General features: G+C 44.0%; 1 protein-coding gene across 8 annotated transcripts in view; it reads right to left on the bottom strand.

The window, feature by feature from the left end:
• The window catches only part of RPH3AL (rabphilin 3A like (without C2 domains)), a 592,574-nt gene that overhangs the window by 264,187 nt on the left and 303,262 nt on the right, over positions 1–25,125 (bottom strand). The gene's annotated exons all lie outside the window — the stretch shown is intronic.

The following is a 25,125-nucleotide window of genomic DNA, read 5'->3' on the forward strand; positions in this document are numbered from 1 at the left end:
TCGCTGGTGCATCGCTAAATGATCGCTAGTGAGCTTTCATACAGAAAGACCTCACAGCGATGCAGCAGCGACGCAGAGAGCGATACTTACCATTCACACACAGCGATCCTGCGTCCTCCCGCCCGCGTCCAGCGTCGCTCGTCGTCACAGCAGGAAGTCTCAGCAGGAAGCGCCCGACGAGAAATGGAGCCGGACATTCTCGCGCGATCAGCGATGGACAGCGGGGGAGCCGGTCGCTGGTAAGTATCACACATAGCGATATCGCTAGCAATATCGCTATAACGTCACAAAACCAGTGACGTTTTAGCGATATTGCTAGCGATATCTCTTAGTGTAAAACCCCCTTAAGAATGTAACCTATATGTTCTCTCTACATAGAGTAATTAACATGAACAAGTGCAGTAACTTGAAAGCACATTTATAGCCTTAAATATATTTTTGAATTACATATTGAAATTATTACTTTTACTAGATGCACTAACATGTAGTTAGTACAGTTGAAACAAGGCACATGTCCATCAAGTTCAACCTAGGAAAGGGAAATGATAATGGGAGTGGGAGTATAGATGCATCTATAATACGTGATCCAGTTTGTCCTCAAACACAGATTTTTCACGACTGTCAATTGACTGGTTAGACATTCAGAGGGAAAGTTTTTGTTCATGAGTATTTGTTAATTTCTTTAAAAAAAACACAGTAACTAAGCTCTTTTTGAAACTATCCACACTTCCGTTAATAACCAGCTATTGAGGTAGGCCAGGGATGCATAACATTTTTTGGTCCAAGGGCCCCGAAATGCCATTCTGAACCAATCCCTAGGGCTGGCAGCAAAAAAAATTAAAAGAGTACTTATATGAATACATCACCAGAACCACCATCAGTACATTAATACATAACTAGAACCAAGTTTTAACCCCTTTCTGACATCAGACGTACTATCCCGTCCATGGGACCCGGGCCCCTATGCCCATTGATGGGATAGTACGTCTAGCACGATCAGCGGCGCCCACTTGGTGAGCGCAGCTGATCGCGGCCGGGTGTCAGCTGATTATCACAGCTGACACCCGGCACAATGTGTCAGGGGCGGTCACGGACTGCCCCCAACACATTAACCACTTGTACACCGCGATCAAACACGATCGCGGTGTACCAGGGGTTAAAGGGAAGCATCGGCAGGGAGGGGGCTCCCTCCGTGCTTCCCTGAACCCCCCACAGCGGCGCAATGTGCAGCGCTGCTGCGGGGGGCTCTTTCCCTGCAGGTCCCCGGATCCAAGATGGTGATGGGGACCTGCAGGGAGCTGGCTTCCTCAGTGCCTGCAAAGCGCAGGCAAGGAGGAAACCTGCACACTGCCTGTGACAGATTGCTGATCTGTCACAGTGATCTGTGATGTGACAGATCAGCATCTGTCACGGACAGTGATGTCCCCCCTGGGACAACCTAATAAAGTTTAAAAAAAAAAAAAAGTGTAAAAATAATTTTTAAAAAATTGCTAAATAAATTAAAACAAAAAAACTTCCCTAATAAATTCATTTTTTTGAAAAAAAAAAAAAAAACAACAATAAAAGTACACATATTTGGTATCGCCGTGTCCGTAACGACCTGCCCCATAAAACTGTCCCATTAGTTACCCCTTTAGCGAACCCTCTTAAAAAATAAAAATAAAAAAACGAAGCAAAAAATAATGATTTATTATCATACTGCCAAACAAAAAGTGCAATAACGCGCAATCAAAAAGACGCATATAAATATCCATGGTACCGCTGAAAACGTCATCTTGTCCCACAAAAACCGAGCCACCACACAGCATCATCAGAGAAAAAGTAAAAAAGTTATAGCTCGCAGAATAAAGCGATGCAAAAATAATTATTTTATATAAAATAGTTTTTATTGCATAAAAGCGCCAAAACATTAAAAAATTACATAAATGAGGTATTGCTGTAACCGTACTGACCCGAAGAATAAAACCGCTTTATCAATTTTACCGCACGCGGAACGATGTAAACGCACCCCCCAAAAGAAATTCATGAAACGCTGGTTTTTGTTCATTCTGCGTCACAAAAATCGGAATAAAAAGCGATCAAAAAATGTCACGTGCCCGAACATGATACCAATAAAAACGTCAACTCGTCCTGCAAAAAATGAGACCTCACATGACTCGGTGGATCAAAATACGGAAAAATTATAGCTCTCAAAATGTGGTGATGCAAAAACTATTTTTACAATAAAAAGCGTCTTTTAGCGTGCGACAGCTGCCAAACATAAAAACCGCCATAAATAGTAAATCAAACCCCCCGTTACCATCCCCTTAGTTAGGGAAAAATAATAAAATTAAAAAAATGTATTTATTTCCTTTTTCCCATTAGGGTTAGGGCTAGGGCTAGGGTTAGAGCTGAGATTAGGGTTACAGGTGTGTTGGGGTTAGGGTTAGAATTGGGGGGTTTCCACTGTTTGGGCACATCAGGAGCTGTCCAAACGCAACATGGCATCTGATCTCAATTCCAGCCAATTCTGCGTTGAAAAAGTCAAATGGTGCTCCTTCCCTTCCAAGCTCTGCCATGTGCCCAAACAGTGTTTTACCCCCACATATGGGGTATCAGCCTACTCAGGACAAATTGCAAAACAACTTTTGGGGTCCTATTTCTCCTGTTGCCCTTAGGAAAATAAAAAATTGGGGACAAAAATATCATTTTTGTGGGAAAAAAAATATGATTTTTTTTTATTTTCACGCCCGGGCTTTATAAACTTCTGTGAAGCCCTTGGGGGTTCAAAGTGATCACCACACATCAAGATAGGTTCCTTAGGGGGTCTAGTTTCCAAAATGGTGTCATTTGTGGGGGGTTTCCACTGTTTAGGTATATCAGGCGCTCTCCAAAGGCAACATGACACCCGCAGACCATTCCATCAAAGTCTGCATTCCAAAACGTCACTACTTCCCTTCCGAGTCCCGACGTGTGCCCATACAGTAGTTTTCTCCCACATATGGGGTATCAGTGTACTCAGGACAAATTGGACAACAACTTGGGGCTTGCTGTGTTTCTCAAATGGACTTTGAGAGTAGGCAGTAGTGAGGAGTCGTGGCAATGCACTTAAGCAAGTGAGGTCCACACAAATCAACTGGAAGTTGAGACTAGCTATGAGGGCCTGTAGATACAGTATACACCTCAACCTGTGCTGTCCCCACAGGAGGAGAAAGATTCCCATAATGGTTTGCTGGAATAATGTAACATGTAACAGTAGTAATATACCAACATGTCTAACCACAAATTTCCTGCTTCTAGATTGTGTAGAAAAAGTATTCTTTGTGTTGGGCCTGATATCTCTTATGTACATACACTTCTCATCAGATTGTTCATTAAAGATCCAGGATCCCCATTATCCTGTAGCGTGGCTGGATGCGAAAGCGACCCTCCGCCGTGGATGCCTGCTTGTTACATATGCATGAGCAAAAGGTTCATCAGTTGAAATGATCTTTAGGCTTCATTAAATGTCATTCTCAACAGCAGATTGTAGCAAACAATGCAATTTTATACTCAATGAATGATCACGTTAACTAAATGAAAGTGTGGTCAACCTGTCTAAACAGACTATGAAACTCCATTCGGCTTCATGTAGCAAGGGCTGTCATCACTGGGACCATGGGACGAGATTCAGGACTCGCCCCAGCAGGACCAAGTGACAAGGTTCAGGACTCTGGCCACAAAGACCAGGGAAGGAGGTTCAAGATATCACAAAAGTGCTGGTAGAACACCACCTACCTAATACTGAACTATTTGTTCGGCAACTCCCTAAGGGAGATGGAGTCTTTTATACAGGATGACTCCCATCAATAGGCTGGGAGCCACCTTACAGGTGTACACATTACACAAAATGCCTCTCAGCAACAAGCTGAGGGCAATTACTATATGCACGCACTGCCCCTTTAAGAGCAGTGAAGCGTACACACTAGACGCGCTGCTGGGAGCTGTGGTGCGCACACCAGAAAGAAGCAGAAGCATGCCAGGAAACCACACCGTGGGGTCAGGGAGGTTAGTAAGACGGCGTCCCTGCTTAAAGGAAGAAGGGGACACCATGCAGAGGTGTCAGCCATTGCACTACAGTACTCCCCTTACTCCCTCTCTTCTTCAAGCTTCAAGACCATGAGGACTCTCTGCAGAGAAGTTGGGGGCAGACACCTCTTCACGGACTCTTACGACTTCTCTTCAAGACCACGACTTCTGTCCACTAGAAGAAAAGTGACACGTCTCACCATCTTCACGACTAGGATCACTCTCTCCATCAAATCATCCTCAGCATAGGACAAAGCAGGCATAGTACCAGGAACTAGACATTGGGAAGTCTCTCTCCATTTGTTGAGATCAGCTATCACTCTGGAGGATTCAAGGACCAACTGTAGTTCCTCTGTCTGGTTGGTGGATTGCAGAGACTTGGAAGATGCCACCGCCTTGATGTTCTCTTCACACCTACTAAAGAGTGAAGATACCAACACGGGGCCTGCCTCCAGCCTGGTCTCCAAAATGACATGTCCACAAGGCAGGGAAGTTCCTGGGGGCAGATCATTGGTACAATCGTCAAGACTGTGTGGGCATATTTTCAGCTCTGGATGACCTATGGGAATATCAGATAGCAAATGCATGGCAATTTTTCTCCATGTATAATGCTCCGATCTGGAGCTCATGTTGTTCAGACATGACTTGACTATTTCTGAGTACCTTCACTTGACATCAACCTCACTGTATTCTGGAGCTGTCGGAAGAGAATCTGACACCGACTCTTCACGGTTTACAACATAAACTCTCCCACCGAACTGAAGCCTCCACTTCACATGGGAACAGTCAAAGTCATCTATAGAGAGGGAATACTCCAGTGAAGGGCAACCTCTCCCACTGGCCCAAGGCTTTAGAGGTTTTTTAAACTTCACTGGACAAAGATCGTCAGGATGTTCCACACAACCACAGCAATACTGCAATCCCATCTCACGACTGAGTTCCGGAATCTGCTCAGCCTGCCAAACACGATCGACCTTCATGAATTTTGCAGGGGTAGTTGCCTCAACAGGCTAAGGAACAGGTGGTCTTTGAAAGAACAGGGCCACACGCAATTGTCTCTTCACATGCGTCACCAATCTGGTCTACTCATGGAAGTTGAGAAGGGAAGTTTTTATAGAAAATTCTGTGTTTAGCTCATCAAAGACTGTAAGGAAGGCCACCAGGAAGGCTTGCAGGTCCAAAGCAATAGGAGCCCCTTTCTCCCATAGGAGGTTGAGCCATGCCAGGGCATCTCCTGATAGGTAGGACATCAAAAATCCCACTTTAGCCTGATAAGAGCAAAACTGCTGATTGAAAACTTCATAGTGATGCATGCACTGCTCCATAAACCCACAGCACAGCTTCAGATCCCCATACTACCAAGGTGGATCAGATAGGATGAGTTCCACTCCAGAGGCATACGTTTCAGATTGCATAAGAAGTAGGTACAGCAACTTGGGCTGGCGCAACTGATGTCAGGGCTTCCAATTGGGCATCTAGTGTCTGCAGATGAAACAAAAAATTTTCCTGGCTCTCTTGTTGCCGACACAGGTCTGAACACAGAGAGGATTGGGGATCAGCGGGACCCATGGAAAAGCAAACTGTTAAGCCCAACGATGGTGCAAATAGATTTGTGGACTTATTGTGCCATACGAATGGGCCCAGGAAGGAGCACAGCTAAGTGACTACTTGGTGTTTACTGGAGCGCCTGATGGTGGAGACAGACTGGGCTACAGGTACCTGCCAGGTATTACTCCTGGGCAGACCCCATTATTGCAGCTACTGACCCTGGGGATCAGGTTCGCTGACAATGATTAGGGCTATGCTCAGAACACCGGTCTAGCATACTGGATTAGGGTCTGACTGCACATGGACCGGAGGACAATGTTCAGGCTCTGGCCACACTGGGTCCAAGGAACAACGTTCAGGCACTGGCCGCACTGTGACTAGGGGACAAGGTTCAGAACTTGCCGCACTGGGACGAGGAGACCTTACAAATGCACTGGTAGAAAACCAACTACCTAATAACTCAACTCATTGCTTGGCATCTCCCTATGAGAGTGGGAGCCATCTTGCAGGTGTACACATTATACTAAATGCCTCTCAGCAACAAGGTGAGGGCATTTAATGTATGCGCGAACTGCTTCTTTAAGAGGCCATTGCGCTATAGAGCATCTGAAACCAGGTCAAAATGAGCCAGTATATTCCTGCTTACTCCTAGAGTTATTTGTTTATTTATTTTGAATCCACCATACGGTTCCTGAGATATGAGCATTGTTATTTGGTGCTGCTGTTTATGGTGTTTATCAAGGGGACGCTGGTCAGAAAGTAATAATGCAGAGCAACCAAAAGACATGCCTCCAGAGTACCCTATGAGCAACTTACCCTAGGCAAAGATCATTAAAAAAAAAATCAGCAAATTAAAATGTGCATAATAAAATTAGACATGCTCAGGGGAGCATTGGGTTTAAAATAAGTGAAAACTGGCCATTTTTTATCTGGAGACAGGTCCTTTTTCATTGTTTGAACAATTGTTTTTCCTTCTGTGCTAATCAGGAGCAGTTAGTTTTAAGGTACCGTCACATTTAGCGATGCACCAGCGATCCCGACAACGATACGACCCGGTCAGGATCGCTGGTGCATCGCTAAATGGTCGCTAGTGAGCTGCCAAACAGGCAGATCTCACCAGCGACATAGCAGCGGTCGGCGGTCGTTACTTACCTGTTAGACGCGGCGATGAAGACATCCTCCCACCCGCGTCCACACGTCGCTCGTCGGCGCCAGCAGGAAGCGGCCGACGAGAAACGGCCCAGGACGTTCTCGCGCGATCAGCGATAGCCAGCGGGGGAGCCGGTCGGAGGTAAGTATCACACACAGCGATATCGCTGCTGCGTTACAAAATCGGTGACGCTTTAGCGATATCGCTATCGATCTCGCTTAGTGTGACGGGCCCTTAAACCATACAGTGCTGCCTTCAGCCTTTGAGAAAATAAATTCTCAGGAAATGCAAATACTTCCTCAAACAGAAATGTTCATAGAGCAGATAGGTCCTATCTGTTATGCAAAATAACAACACAGACTGAAAGTCACAGTGAGATCAGGAGCACAGTAAGATAAAAAGTCATTGCCAAAAATAAATCTTACCATTTGATGTCATTGTCAGAATTTTGATTCCCAGTAAGATAGGCAAATAGGAACATGATAGCATATTTAACCACTAGATTATGCAGGTACTTTGGGCATTGGAATGAGAGCGATTTGAAAAAAAAAACAAAAAAAAACAACATTTCTGCTTTACTGTGTTCAGAGTTATAGCTGAAGATGGCAACTGCAAAATAGTAACAGTAGCAGGTCTGGAGAGGCCCATCTGCCTCCAGCCCTTTTAATCTTGGTCATACTGTCAATGTATGTGCAGAATCAAGCTGTTTTCTCTCAGTCTGACACTGGCCAATGTCAGCATCAACGCATTTTAATTTATTTCCAGCATGGAAACAAAATCTCGTCTGCATGCTCTGGACGTACTGAAGCCTTTTGTCTGCCACTATCACCCGGATCTGGGCGACTCCCGATGTCAACAGGGATCATTTTTATGTATGCTCCAATCCTAGTGTCTCCAATATAATATATCCAGCAATCCTAAGTCTCATATATGATATTTAACCCCTTTACCCCTAAGGGTGGTTTGCACGTTAATGACCCGGCCAATTTTTACAATTCTGACCACTGTCCCTTTATGAGGTAATAACTCCGGAACGCTTCCAGGGATCCCAGCGATTCTGACATTGTTTTCTCGTAACATGTTGTACTTCATGTTAGTGGTAAAATTTCATTCATATAGCTTGCGTTTATTTGTGAGAAAAAACAGAAATTTGGCGAAAATTTTGAAAATTTTGCAATATTCTAACTTTGAATTTTTATGCCCTTAAATCGCAGCGATCACAGGAAAAACTTAATAAGTAACATTTTCCACATATTTACTTTACATCAACACAATTTTAGAACCAACATTTTTTTTCGTTAGGATGTTATAAGGGTTAAAAGTAGACCAGCGATTTCTTATTTTTACAACACCATTTTTTTTAGGGACCACATCACATTTGAAGTCACTTTGAGGGGTCTATATGATAGAAAATACCCAAAAGTGATAACATTCTAAAAACTGCACCCCTAATGGTACTCAAAACCACATTCAAGAAGTTCATTAACAATTCAAGTGCTTCACATTTAACTTTATTTCACAAAAAAATACTTCTGGTCCAATTTTTTTTTATTTTACCAAGGGTAACAGGAGAAATAGGACTGCAAAAGTTATTGTGCAATTTGTCATGAGTGCGCTGATACCTAATATGTGGGTGAAACCACTGTTTCGGCGCATGGCAGAGCACAAAAAGGAAGGAGCACAGTTTGACTTTTTCAATGCAAAGTTGTCTGGAATTGAGATTGGATGCCATGTCACGCTTGGAGAGCCCCTGATGTGCCTAAACAGTGGAAACCCCCCACAAATGACACCATTTTGGAAACTAGACCCCCCAAGGAACTTATCTAGATATGTGGTGAGAACTTTGAACCCCAATGGGCTTCACATAAGTTTATAATGTACAGCTGTAAAATTAAAAAAAAAATCATATTTTTTCCACAAAAATCATCTTTTCACCCCCAATTGTTATTTTCCCAAGGGAAACAGGACCCCAAAAGTTATTGTGCAATTTGTTCTGAGTACGCTGATACCCCATATGTGGTGGTAAACCACTGTTTGGGCGCATGGCAGAGCATGGAAGGGAAGGAGCACCGTTTGACGCAAAATTGGCTGGAATTGAGATCAGGCGCCACGTCGCATTTCGAGAGCCCCTGATGTGCCTGAACAGTGGAAACCCCCAACAAGTGACCCTATTTTGAAAACTAGAACCCCCAAGGAGCTTATCTAGATGTGTGGGGAGCTCTTTGAATCCCAAAGTGCTTCACAGAAGTTTATAACGCCTGGGCGCGAAAATAAAAAAAATCATATTTTTTCCACAAACATGATCTTTAGTCCCCAATAAAGGTAACAGGAGAAATTTGATCCCAAAAGTTGTTGTCCAATTTGTCCTGAGTATGCTGATACCACATATGTGGGAGAAAACTACTGTATGGGCACACGTCGGGGCTCCGAAGGGAAGTAGTGATGTTTTGGAATGCAGACTTTGTTGGAATGGTCTGCGGGTGTCATGTCACGTTTGGAGAGCCCCTGATGTGCCTTAACTGTGGAAACCCCCCACAAATGACACCATTTTGGAAACTAGACCCCCCAAGGAACTTATGTAGTTGTGTGGTGAGCACTTTGAACCCCCAAGTGCTTCACAGAAGTTTATAACGTAGAGCCATAAAAAAATCATTTTTTTTTCCACAAAAATGAGATTTTTGCCCCCAATTTTTTATTTTCCCAAGGGTAACAGGAGAAATTGGACCCCAAAAGTTGTTGTGCAATTTGTCCTGAGTATGCTGATACACCATATGTGGGGGTAAACAACTGTTTGGGTGCATGGCAGAGCTTGGAAGGGAAGGAGCACCATTTGACTTTTTCAACGCAGAATTGGCTGGAATTGAGATCAGGCACCATGTTGCATTTGGAGAGCTCCTGATGTGCCTAAACAGTGGAAACCCCCCACAAATGACACCATTTTGGAGATTAGACTGTTGTGAGCTCATCTGTTCATTCACTTTTTGTGTCCGAGGATCTCCCTCTTCTGGTAAAGGAAGGTAGTGAGGCTGATTTGGATGAAAGAAACCAAACACCTGACCAGGTGGATTGTGACTGGGTAACAGGAACTTCAGACTGGATATAAGGCAGCCGACGCCCTTCTGAGTGGCTGGTGATTTCTCTGCTGGATTCTTGGAGACCAGTCTGATTCCTGCTTCCTAAAGATAAGTTCAATAGCAGAGCAAAAACTTATTAGTTTTGGTTTTGTTTACCTTGTTTTTTGAGTTCAGCCATCCTCGGCCGGGGGTGTGCTGGATTCTTATTCCTTGATCAGTGTTCTCTTTTGCTCTGCTTTCAGAATATTCTGAGTGCTGATATAGGGTTTGAAGTCTAGTGACTTCAGGGTCCTTTTTGCTTATCAGTTGTGTTGGTAATATTTTTAGCAGGGTTTTCTTGGATTGCAGACAGCAGCTTTTCTGTCCTGTCCTTTTTAGTTAGCTTGGGCCCCATTGTTTGCTCAACCTATCTTTCTATCTGTGTTAGTGTTTTCATCTCGTTTCACCGTCATTATATGTTGGGGGCTGCCTATTGCTTTGGGGTCTCCTCTGGGGCAGTCAGTTTTTCCCTTTTCTCTCTTTAGGCTTATTTAGATCTCCGGCTGTGACTAGGTGTCTAGGATCACCGTAGGAACACTCCACAGCTACTGCTAGTTGTGTGATAGGATTAGGGGTCTGCAATCCGCTAGTTTCCAACCTCTCTGATTTTCTGGGCTGAACTTGTGTTTTGTTTTTTCCTCCTCGGTGACTCAATCATAACACTAGACCCCCCAAGGAACTTATCTAGATGTGTGGTGCGAACTTTGAACCCCCAATTCTAACTCCAACCCTAACCCCATTACACCCCTAACCCACCCTAATCTCAGCCCTAACCCTAATGGGAAAATGGAAATAAATACATTTTTTTAATTTTATTATTTTTCCCTAACTAAGGGGGTGATAAAGGATGGTATGATTTACTATTTATGGCAGGTTTTTCTGATTGGCAGCTGTCACATGCTAAAAAAAGACGCTTTTTATTGTAAAAATAGTTCTTGCATCACCACATTTTGAGAGCTATAATTATTCCGTATTTTGACCCACAGAGTTATGTGAGGTCTTATTTTTTGCGGGACAAGTTCACGTTTTTACAGGTATGTGACATTTTTTGATTGCTTTTTATTCTGATTTTTGGGATGCAGGATGAACAAAAACCAGTATTTCATGAATTTCTTTTGGGGGAGGCGTTTACACCGTTCCATGTGTGGTAAAATTGATAAAGCGGTTATATTCTTCGGGTCAATGCGATTACAGTGATAGCTCATTTATAATTTTTTCATGTTTTGGCACTTTTATGCAATAAAAAAATTTATATAAAGAATAATTATTTATGCATCACTTTATTCTGGGAGCAATAACTTTATTTTTTCGCTGATGACGCTGTATGGTGGCTTTTTTTTGCCGGACAAGATGACATTTTCAGCGGTACCATGGTTATTTATATTCGTCTTTTTGATCGCGCGTTATTGCACTTTATGTTCGGCGGTATGATGATAAAGCATTGTTTTTTGCTTTGTTTGTTTTTTTAAGGGGTTCACTAAAGGGGTTAACTAATGGGACAGTTTTATAAGGCGGGTCGTTACGGACGCGGCAATACTAAACATGTGTATTTTTATTGTTTTTTTATTTACAAAAAAAGAATTTATTGGGGAATTTTTTTTAACGCCTTCATGACCCAGCCTATGTTGACCTTAATGACCAGGCCATTTTTTGCAATTCTGACCAGTGTCCCTTTATGAGGTAATAACTCAGGAACGCTTCAATGCATTCTAGCGATTCTGAGATTGCTTTTTCGTGACATATTGGGCTTCATGTTAGTGGTAAATTTAGGTCGATAATTTTTGTGTTTGTGAAAAAAACGGAAATTTGGCGAAAATTTCGCAATTTTCAAATTATGAATTTTTATTCTGTTAAACCAGAGTTATGTGACACAAAATAGTTAATAAACAACATTTCCCACAAAAGTTATAAGGGTTAAAAGTTGACCAGCGATTTCTCATTTTTACAACACCATTTTTTTAGGGACCACCTGACATTTGAAGTCACTTTGAGGGGTATATATGTCAGATACCCAAATACCCAAAAGTGACACCATTCTTAAAACTGCACCCCTCAAGATACTCAAAACTACATTCAAGAAGATTATTAACCCTTCAGATACTTCACAGGAACTAAAGCAACGAGGAAGGAAAAATGGACATTTTAATTTTTCCAACAAAAATTTTATTTAGCCTCAGTTTTTTCATTTTCACATGGGCAACAGGATAAAATGGATCCTAAAATTTGTTGGGCAATTTCTTCTGAGTACACCGATACCTCATATGTGGTCATAAACCACTGTTTGGGCACATGGCAGGGCTCAGAAGGGAAGGCGCGCCATTTGACTTTTTGATTGGAAAATTAGCTCCAATCGTTAGCGGACACTATGTCGCGTTTGGAGAGCACCTGTGTGCCTAAACATTGGAGCTCCCCCATAAGTGACCCCATTTTGGAAACTAGACCCCCGACGGAATGTATCTAGATGTGTGGTGAGCACTTTGAACTCCCAAGTGCTTCACAGATGTTTATAACGCAGAGCAGTGAAAATAAAAAATTTTTTTTTTCCTCAAAAATGATTTTTAGCCTGCTATTTTTTATTTTCACAATGGTAACAGGAGAAATTGGACCCCTAAAGTTGTTGTTCAGTTTGTTTTGAGTACACTGGTACCCCATATGTGGAGGGGAACCACTGTTTGGGCACACGTCGGGGCTCGAAAAGGAAGTAGTGATGTTTTGAAATGCCGACTTGATGGAATGGTCTGCGGGCTTCATGTTACGCTTGCAGAACCCCTGATGTGCCTAAACAGTAGAAACTCCCCACAAGTGACCACATTTTGGAAACTAGACCACCCAAGGAACTAATCTAGATGTGTGGTGAGCACTTTGAACCCCCAAGTGCTTCACAAAAGTTTATAACGCAGAGCCGTGAAAATAAAAAATAATTTTTTTTTCCACAAAAATAATTTTTTTATCCCCCTATTTTTTTATTTTCCCAAGGGTAACAGGAGAAATTAGACCCCCAAAGTTGTTGTGCAATTTTTCCTGAGTATGCGAATACCCCATATGTGGGGGTAAACCACTGTATGGGCACACGTTGGGGCTCGGAATGGAGGGAGCACTGTTTGACTTTTTGAATGCAAAATTGGCTGGAATAAATGGTGGCGCCATGTCACGTTTGGAGACCCCGTGATGTGCCTAAACAGTGGAAACCCCTCAATTCTATCTCCAACCCTAACTCCAACACACCTCCAACCCTAATCCCAACTCTAACCCTAATCCGAACCCACCCCTAACCCTAATCTTAACCCTAGTTCCAACCCTAACCCTAATCCCAACCCTAACGCCAATTCCAACCCTAACCCTAATTCTAACCCTAACCCTATTTCTAACCCTAATTCTAACCCTAACCCTATTTCTAACCCTAACCCTATTTCTAACCCTAACCCTATTTCTAACCCTAATGGAAAAATAAAAATATTTTCTTAATTTTATTATTTGTCCCTACCTATGGGGGTGGTAGGGGGGGTGGTGATTTACTTTTTTTTATTTTGATCACTGTGAGAGTTTATCACAGTGATCAAAATTAATGAATGAATCTGCAGCTTTGCAGATTCCGGCGGGCGCGCTGCACCATTTTCCAAGATGACAGTGACCATGATCCGCGACGGCGGGACACCGGGATGGCCAGAGGGACTTCGGAGGCACCGTGCAGGGTGAAGGGGGGTGATCAGAAGGCAGGGGGGAGCAGAGGGAAGGCGGGGGGAGCAGATCATGAAAGCGGCAGCCCATCGGCGCCGTCAGTTGGTAGGGGGGGTCTGATCAGTGTCTCCAGCCATGGCAGATGCTATTGCAGCATCGGCCATGGCAGGATTATAATATTTCACGAAATTTCATTGGTGAAATATTACAATCGCTCTGATTGGCTCTTTCACTTTTAACAGCCAATCAGAGCGATCGAAGCCACGTGGGGGCTAAGCCACCCCCTCTGTGTTGAAGTACAAAGCCACCTTGTTCCTGCGGGTTGGATGACCTTTCAGTGACCCCGGTCAAACGACCCGCAGTGCGGCAATCAATTCATGACACCACATAGGCGTCATAGGTCGTATTGGCACAGCTTTTCATGACGCCTATGTGGTGTCAAAAGTCAGAAAGGGGTTAAGTAGAATGAGGTGTACTCTGCTTGGAATTCAACTGACACTGGAATGGAATGGCTGTCAGACATGTGGAGAGGCTGATTTTTATGAAACTGTGCAGTGGTCTATTAATTTTTGCCAGAGCTGTACGGCCTAACTAGGGATTTTCCTAATTCTTCAATAAAAATTTTTATTTTATGCAGCTTATTTCCATTCCAATTGCGGTCAATTTCTCTCCATAAAACAAATACGTCTTTTTTGTAACATCTTGCCCAGTTGGTAGGATTTGAAAAAGTTGTCACATGTGATATACTCACATACCCTGATTTTTTTTCAGTTTTCTCCAGGGTTTCTTCCTATATACACGTAAGCGTTTACAACGTATGAACTTTTGCTGTCACAAAGTGTCCATGTCTCACTGATAAAAACAGTGAAACCTCCACCCTTTTGAATAATGAGATTAAGGACACAGGAAAACAAATTTTGCAGGCAGAAATAATTAGTGACCTGTTGAACAGTACAAAATGTTATCGGGTCATATTGACCCAAACAGTGCAAGTGTAATAATCAGCGTGTAGCAAAAAGTAAACAAAAAAAACAACACTCATAGTAAGAACCCCTCAAATGATTTTTTTAATTAATCACAAGTTTCAGATCCGCAGGGTCTCAAATTTCATTTCGGGTCATATTGACCTGAACATAACAGCAGGGTTAAATAAATGTAAGCAGAGGCTAAATATGACAACATATGAATATGTCAAGGTCAAATGTACTATGAAATGAGTCTTACTCACAATCAGCAGCTACATTTTGTGCACCAAGTATCCCTTGGAAATAGTGATTTTTTTCTATGATATAAACAAATGAATGAGTTCAGGACTAGGTCATTTACTGCAATTCTTGATCACTTTTGTTTTTTCCACACATGCAATTTAATTGCTTTGAGCTGTGCCACCGGCACTGGAGTAGAGGAGCTGTATTAAGCTCCCAGCAGAACAAAGGTCAATTGTGTTCTGTGCCCTGTTGGATACAGTGCATGCAGGCGACGTCGGATGGTGCGATACAGTTATGTCATCACACCATAGAGCACCCACTTCTGTACAAGATAGAAGAGACAGAGCTACTCTGGATGGGAAGAATGGATTAGGGGAGTATAAGCTTTTTTTAATTTTACATTAGGTTGCCAATGAATGGAGGCATGTGGGGACATATGCAAGTTGGGCTGGCTGTAGGGACATATATATGCGGGGCTGGCTGTGGGAACATACGTAGGGCTGGCTGTACGGATGATAGTTCTAGTGACCTAATTATTTACTAATTATTGTTTTGGTACTGTATTTACTTACCATCGTATTCATGTACTGATGATGGTACTGGTGCTGTATTTGTTTACTGATTATAGCTTTGGTGCAGTATTCATGTACTTATGATGGTTTTGGTAATATATTCACATACAGATGGGGATTCTGGTGACCTATTTATTTACTGAAGATGGTTCTGGTGTCTTATTCCTGTAATATTGATGGCTCTAATGTTCTATTTATGTACTGATGATTATTTTGGTTTCGTGCTCATGTATTAATGATGGTTCTGGTGATGAATACAGTACCAGAGTCATCATCACTACATGAGTACATCATCATAACCACCATCAGAAAAGGAATATGATACAAGAAACACCATCAGTTTTATTGCAAACTTTATTTGTCTCTTGACATATGTAAAAGCCATCATAAGAATCCCTTTATCTATAATGGGGTATGTTTAGTTTACACTAATGTATTTACCAAATGCTGGACACCTTAATTGAAACCACTTGGCCACCATTATAGTCAAGTCATCTTAGTTTCCATGACCGTCCTTGAGTCTGACATTTAAATATCGGATTTCAGGGATGAATATCATTATTTGTCCCTAGTATTGTGTAAATGGTTCTGAAATAATGATTCTACACTGAACTTTGAGACTGTTGAGCCTCACCCCTAAACTACATAACTTTTTTTTTTACTTTTCATGGTATTTGGTGAAAAAAGTAACGTACATACTTGTGTATAAGCAGAGTTTTTCAGCACCTTTTCTTTGCTGAAAAAGACCCCCTCGGCTTATACACGAGTCACTGTCCCACTTACTTGTTCTCCGATGCAGTGCGGAGGTCCCCGGTGTCTCCGGATCATCTGCACGCTCCCCTGCATCCTCTATATGTTCCGGTGACTGCTGACAGGGCCGGCGGTCGGTGTTGGCATCGGAACAAGTGTCAGGGTCCTGAGCAAGCGGGGATACCAATGTGCTATGGGGGCCAGGTGCCTGTGCCGCCGCTTGCTCAGGCTCCTGGTACTTGCGATATTCACCTTTCCCCGTTCCACCACTGCGGCGTCTTCCGTGTCCTCTGGCTGTAATGTTCAGGTCAGAGGGCGCGATGACGTGATTAGTGTGCGCCCTCTGCCTGAACAGTCACTGCAGAGAGACGGCGACGCTGAGGATCACGAGATGGCGAAGCTGAGGAGCAGCAGTCAGCGATGATAGGTGAGTATGTCATATTTTTTTTATTGCAGCAGCAATATAGGGGATAGGATCAGCATAAACTGCATTTGAGAATTATATGGGCATCTTATGGGGGTCATCATCAACTTTATGCAGCATTATAGCAGGCATATTTTTGTATGGAGCATCTTATGGGGGCCATCATCAACTTTATGCAGCATTAGATGGGTATCTGTTTATTTTTGAAATTTACCAGTAGCTACTGCATTTCCCACCCTAGGCTTATACTCGAGTCAATAAGTTATCTTAGTTTTCTTGTGGTAAAATTAGGTGCCTCAGCTTATACTCGGGTCAGCTTATACTCAAGTATATACGGTAACAATTCTAGTGGAAGTGGTCATCAGAGCTTGTTACCTGGCACATTGGAGGGGAAGGGGGTGCATTAGGGTTCCTTTTACTTTAGTCTTTGACCTATTCCTTTATTTGGGAGATGAGGGTTCATCGAGTGTGGATTGGGCAGGCACCAATGGTTTCATCTGCCTAAGGCACCAAGATACCTTGTCCCGGGCCTGGTTGAATGGGCATGCTGCAAGCAGAGCCTGCTCACGATGTGCATGCCTAACCTCGTTAATCACGCATGTTGAGATTGCGGGGTGGCCCGAAGTCTAAACAACAAGCTGTACACTATCAAATAAAAAAATCCTCTGCCCTTGAGAACAGAAGGATTTTTATTAAGAGGTAAATTGCAAAACTGCTTGTTTTTACAAGCACTGTGCAATTTTACCCATTCATGAGCATCAGATAACTGCTCTAATAGAGGATCTACAAATACATATAAAAAAAACTTATATTATGGATTGTTAAGGAGGTATATTTAATCATTTTACAGATTGTCATTTTCATAGGGTCTAAAATCTGAAATAGGTGTAACAACTTAGAGCACAACCAAAATTAATTTAATTCCAAACATGCTAAGTTTATTACACATGAAATTAAGAAACTTTGTAATATATCTTAACATAGAAATCTGCTTTTTCCTCGATCAGGACTGATCACTCATTTTCACAATTCTCAATTCACAGGCAAAATCTGTGAAATGGAGATGACATTACCTAGTAACAAGATTCTATGTGGCTCTAGCTCCTCCCTTTCCCTCCATATCGGCTGCATAGAATACTATCAGTAAGAACTGCCATCTGTTACTGTATCTCAGTAACGTAACATTCTGTCTTCACTGAAGACATATTTTACCTAAGAATTTTGATAATGTTTGATAATGACTGATCATTTCTGGCAGAGAAAGAAGCAGATTTCTCCGTTAAGATATATTAGAAAGTTAATTTTAAAGTCATTTATTGATTCTCTGTAAGAGTAATAGAGCATATGCTGCACTAATATGTTACTTAATTTAATCAAGGATGTACTCATTTTGCAACCCTAGTTTAGAGAAAAGTTGTTTAATAACCTATGACTTTCATTTTTCATCACAGGTTGCTGCAGGATGTATTACCAAATCCTGACTGTGGGCACATGGTTAGGATCACTCTCCCTTGCCAGCTAGAGTGGACATCACGTGACACAATTTGCATAGTCACAGTCACAAGGAGAGACCTAATATATATGTACAAGTATATCAGAGGGCAATACAGAGATCTCTCCAATGAACTGTTTGTAGCAAGGACTGTGACATGAACAAGGGGGCATTCTCTTCGTTTGGAGGAAAGACAATTTCTGCACCAGCATAGAAGAGGGTTCTTCACGTTAAGAGCAGTGAGGCTCTGGAATTCTCTTCCTGAGGAAGTGGTGATGGCCAACTCACTGAATGAATTTAAGAAAGGAATGGATGCTTTTCTTGTGAGTAACAGTATAGAAGGTTATGAATAACATAATATTATAGGCAGATGGTTGACCCAGCTTAGGGGAAGGAATTTTTTTCCCTATGGAGAAAATTGGCTACTACTCTGTGGGTTTTTTGCCTTCCCTAGGATCAACAATGCAGAACAGCTGCACTAAAAATAGGCTGAACCAGATGGACATAAGGTCTTCCTTCAGCCTTCAAAACTATGTTACAAGCTGATTAGATTCTTTGCCTGCTTCTCTAAAGGTACTGTCACACTTAGCAATGTACCAGCGATCCCGACCAGCGATATGACGCGGTCAGGATCGCTGGTACATCGCTAAGTGGTCGCTAGTGAGCTGCCACACAGGCAGATCTCACCAGCGACATCGCAGGGGTCGGGGGTCGCTACTTACCTGTCAGACGAGGTGATGAAGACGTCCTCCCGCCCGCGTCCACGTGTCGCTCATCGTCACAGCAGGAAGCCCAGCAGGAAGCTGACGACAAGAAACGGCCCAGGACGTTCTCGCGCGATCAGCGATAACCAGCGGGGGAGCAGTCGGAGGTAAGTATCAGACATAGCGATATCGCTATAACGTTACAAAAACCAGTGACGTTATAGCGATATTGCTAGCGATATCGCTTAGTGTGACAGGCCCTTAAATGTTCTATTAAGACTAGCAAAATAAGAAGCTTGTTAGCATGTGAGAGAAACTATGCAAATCGCATTAGTGCAGTTACAGTATGTGAGGGGACCTGAACCTACAAAGAGAAAGCAATCTCCATTCATGGAATGACTGCAGAAATTTATGTTCAGCAGCAAAACCCCTTTCATTTGTTCACTTGACAGTATTGCAGACTTATCTACGACTAGATTATGGCCCGATGCTATCGCATCGGGAGGATGCGATAGCATCACACCTCTTGCCATGTTAACCCTCAACACACACACTCCTCAACACACACTGCTCTCACCTTTCACCATCTCCACGCACTCTTTCACTCCACATACGACCCCTTCTCTCACTCCGTCTCTCACACTCACGCTGTCATCGCCGCTGCTCCACGATCCCCGACATCTTCCGCCGGCGCCATCCTGGATCCAGACGTTGTCCACGCCGGCGACATGTTCTTGCGGCGACGCCATCTTGAGTATCGTGAAATCCCGCGATAGTCAAGATGGCGTCGCCGGAAGAACATGTCGCCGGCGTGGACGACGTCGAGATCCAAAATGGCGTCAACGAAATCTCGCGAGTTTTCGCCGACGCCATTTTGGATCCCGACGTCGTCCTCGCCGGCGACATGTTCTTGCGGCGACGCCATCTTGACTATCGCGGGATTTCGCCGATCCAAAATGGCGTCGCCGCAAGAACATGTCGGCGGGGACGACGTCGGGATCCAAAATGGCGTCGGCGAAATCTCGCGAGTTTTTGCCGACGCCATTTTGGATCCAGACGTCGTCCTCACCGGCGACATGTTCTTGCGGCGACGCCATCTTGACTATCGCGGGATTTCGCCGATCCAAAATGGCGTCGCCGCAAGAACATGTCGCAGGCATGGAGGACGTCTGGATCCAGGATGGCGCCGGCGGAAGATGATGTCGGGGATCGTGGATCAGCGGCGATGACGGCGTGAGTATGAGAGACGGAGTGAGAGAAAGGGTCGTATGTGGAGTGAAAGAGTGAGTGGACGTGAGTGGAGATGGTGAAAGGTGAGTGGAGTGTGTGTTGAGGGTTAACATAGAAAGAGGTGTGCGGTGACGTCACCGGTTACAACTGGACGGAAGTTGTTACAACCGGAAGTTGCTTAGGGCATTTATTATTATAGATACATTTAAAAATAAGTTTAAAATCTCATCTTTTATGTACAGAGGTAGTGTACCTATTTACAGTTGTGGCCAAATGTATTGACACCCCTGCAATTCTGTCAGATAATACTCAGTTTCTTCCTGAAAATGATTGGAAACACAAATTCTTTGGTATCATTATCTTCATTTAATTTGTCTTAAATGAAAAAAACACAAAAAGAATTGTCCTAAAGCCAAATTGGATATAATTCCACACAAAACATAAAAAAGAGGGTGGACAAAAGTATTGGCACTGTTCGAAAAATCATGTGATGCTTCTCTAATTTGTGCAATTAACAGCACCTGTAACTTACCTGTGGCACCTAACAGGTGTTGGCAATAACTAAATCACACTTGCAGCCAGTTGACATGGATTAAAGTTGACTCAACCTCTGTCCTGTGTCCTTGTGTGTACCACATTGAGCATGGAGAAAAGAAAGAAGACCAAAGAACTGTCTGAGGACTTGAGAAACCAAATTGTGAGGAAGCATGAGCAATCTCAAGGCTACAAGTCCATCTCCATAGACCTGAATATTACAGTGTCTACCGTGCGCAGTGTCATCAAGAAGCTTAAAGCCCATGGCACTGTGGCTAATCTCCCTAGATGTGGACGGAAAAGAAAAATTGACAAGAGATTTCAACGCAAGATTGTGCGAACGTTGGATAAAGAACCTCGACTAACATCCAAACAAGTTCAAGCTGCCCTGCACTCCGAGGGTACAACAGTGTCAACCCGTACTATCCATCAGCATCTGAATGAAAAGGGACTGTATGGTAGGAGACCCAGGAAGACCCCACTTCTTACCCCAAGACATAAAAAAGCCAGGCTGGAGTTTGCCAAAACTTACCTGAAAAAGCCTAAAACGTTTTGGAAGAATGTTCTCTGGTCAGATGAGACAAAAGTAGAGCTTTTTGGGCAAAGGCATCAACATAGAGTTTACAGGAGAAAAAAAGAGAAAGAAAAGAACACGGTCCCTACAGTCAAACATGACGGAGGTTCCCTGATGTTTTGGGGTTGCTTTGCTGCCTCTGGCACTGGACTGCTTGACCGTGTGCATGGCATTATGAAGTCTGAAGACTACCAACAAATTTTGCAGCATAATGTAGGGCCCAGTGTGAGAAAGCTGGGTCTCCCTCAGATGTCATGGATCTTCCAGCAGGACAATGACCCAAAACACACTTCAAAAAGCACTAGAAAATGGTTAGAGAGAAAGCACTGGAGACTTCTAAGGTGGCCAGCAATGAGTCCAGACCTGAATCCCATAGAACACCTGTGGAGAGATCTAAAAATGGCAGTTTGGAGAAGGCACCCTTCAAATATCAGGGACCTGGAGCAGTTTGCCAAAGAAGAATGGTCTAAAATTCCAGCAGAGCATTGTAAGAAACTCATTGATGGTTACCGGAAGTGGTTGGTTGCAGTTATTTTGGCTAAAGGTTGTGCAACCAAGTATTAGGCTGAGGGTGCCAATACTTTTGTCTGGCCCATTTTTGGAGTTTTGTGTGAAATGATCAATGTTTTGCTTTTTGCTTCTTGCTTCATTCTCGTTTGTGTTTTTTCATTTAAGACAAATTAAATGAAGATAATAAAACCAAAGAATTTGTGTTTGCAATCATTTTCAGGAAGAAACTGAGTATTATCTGACAGAATTGAAGGGGTGTCAATACTTTTGGCCACAACTGTATGCTGCTTACAGTATTCAGTCCTATTACTTGTTACTTTATAGCGTGGCCTTGTGTTACACACAGACAGATATAGTCCAGAAATCGGTCAGAAGGTAAGAATAACTACTGCTTTCTAATTTTAATTGCCTTTCATTTCTTACCCTGCTCTTTATCCATGCTTACATTTGCCCTCACCATTTTTGCACCACTAATCTTCACTCTCCTTCGCTATCCCCAAACCCCTGCACCCTTGAACCAAATAACTATCTCCCCCTCTCTATTACCCCCCACCTCGCTTCATCTGCAGACATACTCCTTAATCTCAGTCCTCTCCAACTAAAATACAATACAAAACGATCACTCTCCTTCACCCACCTGCTTTCCCTTTCTCTGCTTCTTTTCACTGCTGGTGACATATCCCCCAATCCTGGCCCCCCCTGCCTCATACATCCCACTAATCTTCAACTCTATCTTTCTCACACTAAGAGAAACTACCGCAATCCCTCACACTTAAAACCTGTGCCACTGACCCCCACCCTCCCGCACCCTTTCTCTGGAGCACTTTGGAATGCTCGCTGTCTGCAACAAGCTCCACGTGATCCACGACCTCTTTACCTCCCGCAATCTTTCCTTCCTGGCCCTCACTGAGACCAGGCTGACACCCCCTGATACGGCCTCCCCGGCCGCACTGAGTTATGGCGGCCTCCACTTTACCCACACTCCTTGCTCTGGCAACAGACATGGTGGAGGAGTGGGTTTCCTCCTTTGTAAAAATTGCTCCTTCAACCCTATCCAGCCCCCACCCTCCCTTATCCTCCCCTTCTTTCGAGGTTCACTCTGTCCGTATCTACTCTCCCTCTGATCTCCAAATGGCTGTTATATACCGACCACCGGGCTCAGCCACTGCCTTCATCGACCAATTCTCCACCTGGCTCCTCCACTTTCTCTCTGCTGACATCCCCACCATCATCATGGAGGACTTCAACATCTCCATTGACACCCACCAGCCAGAAGCCTCCAAACTCCTGTCACTTACCTCATCCTTTGGACTTACTCAGTGGTCCTCCACAGCAAACCCACACAGATGGACATACATTAGACCTCATCTTCACCCGCCTCTGTTCCCTACCCAATCTCACAACCTCTCCTTTCCCGCTATCTGACCACCATCTAGACACCTTCTCATCCTGGTCCTTCTCACCTGCCCCCCCCATGTCCGGCCACAAGCACATCCTCGCAGAAACCTCGCACACCTAGACATTCACAGACTCAGACTTTCTTCTACCTCTGTCCTCCATATCTTCTCTCCACAACACGGACAGTGCCACCGCTTTCTACAACGCCACCCTCACATCAGCCATAGACTCAGTCGCCCCTCTCATGCATGGCAAAGTGTGACAAATCAACAGGCAACCCTGGCACAACAACCTCACCAAAAAACTTCGACAAGCATCCAGGGTCGCGGAGCAGCGTTGGAAAAAACCCGCCTGCCAGACGTCTTCACTGCTTTCAAACAAGCTACACTCAGCCCTCACCTCTGCTAAACAGACCTATTTCACAAACCTTGTATCTTCATTATCCCACAACCCAAAACAACTGTTCCACACATTTAACTGTCTCCTCCGCCCACCACTGCCACCTCCAACTCCCCTCATCTCTGCTGAGAACTTTGCCACCTACTTCAAAATCAAGATTGACCAAACAAGGCAAACCTTTACTGTTCCACCACCCCAACCACTACACATACCAGACCTCTGCCCTTCCCTAATAACCTCCCTCTCCAACATCACTGAAGGAGAGCTTACTCATCTCCTTTCCAAATCACACCTCACCACCTGTGCACTTGACCCCATCCCTTCCCACCTGCTCCCCAACCTCACTAACATGATCATTCCAGCCCTAACCCATCTCTTCAACCTATCCCTATCTTCTGGTACCTTCCCCTCTGCCTTCAAGCATGCCATCATAACATCCATCCTCAAAAAATCAAACCTTGACCCAACTGCTATGCCCAGCTATCGCCCCATATCACTGCTCCCGTTTGCTTCCAAACTCCTTGAACAGCATTGTCCATGCTCAACTTTCCTCCCACCTCTCATCTAACTCCCTCCTTGACATCCTCCAATCTGGCTTCCACCCCACAACTCCACTGAAACTCCCCTGACCAAAATTACTAATGACTTACTCATGGCCAAAGCTAACAGACAGTTCTCCATCCTCCTCCTTCTCGACCTGTCCTCTGCCTTCGACACAGTCAACCACTGCCTACTGCTACAGATTTTTTCTTCCCTTGGCATCAAAGACCTTGCCCTGTCCTGGATTGCCTCATACCTTTCTGACCGCACAGTGTTTCCCACTCACACACTACTTCCTCATCCCGCCCTCTCTCTATTGAAGTCCCTCAAGGCTCTGTCCTGGGGCCCCTACTTTTTTCCATCTATACCCTTGGCCTAGGACAACTCATAGTCCCATGGCTTCCAGTACCACCTGTATGCGGACGTCAATCTAATCAACCTCTCTGGCCCAGAAGTCACCTCTATGCTGTCCAGAATCCTGGAGTGTCTATCAGCCATATCCTCCTTTTTCACCTCTCGCTTCCTAAAACTCAATGTAGACAAAACTGAACTCTTTATCTTTCCTCCATCTCGAGTATCTTCCCTACCCGATCTATTAGGGTAAACGGCATCACACTCTCCCGCACCTGAAATCCGCTGCCTCGGAGTAACTCTTGACTCTGCCCTGTCCTTCAAACCATACATTTAAACTCTTGCAACCTCCTGTCGCCTCCAACTCAAAAATATTTCCAGAATCCATCCCTTCCTCAGCCCTCAATCTACTAAAACTCTTGTACATGCCGTCACCATCTCCTGCCTTGATTAATGCAACACCCTCCTCTGTGGCCTCCCTGCTAACTCTCTTGCCCCACTCCAGTCTGTCCTCAATACTGCTGCCCAACTAATCCACCTCTCTCCTCGCTACTCCCCTGTCTCTCCCCTCTGCAAATCCCTCCACTGGCTCCCAATTCACCAACGAATCCAGTTCAAACTACTAACACTGACCTACAAAGCCATCCACAACCTATCCCCTCCCTATATCTCTGAACTAGTCTCCCAACATCTTCCCTCACATAATCTTTGATCCTCCCAAGACCTCCTACTCTCCTCCACACTTTTTGTTCCTCACACAACCGCCTCCAAGATTTCTCCCGAATATCCCCTATCCTCTGGAATTCCATGCCTCAACATGTCCGATTATCCACCACCCTTGGATCCTTCAAATGGAACCTGAAAACCCATCTTTTCAGGAAAGCTTACAGCCTGCAATAACCA

Source organism: Dendrobates tinctorius, unplaced genomic scaffold, assembly GCF_039654945.1.
Source record: "Dendrobates tinctorius isolate UK_male_01 unplaced genomic scaffold, ASM3965494v1 ptg000007l, whole genome shotgun sequence".
Classification (NCBI taxonomy): domain Eukaryota; kingdom Metazoa; phylum Chordata; class Amphibia; order Anura; family Dendrobatidae; genus Dendrobates; species Dendrobates tinctorius.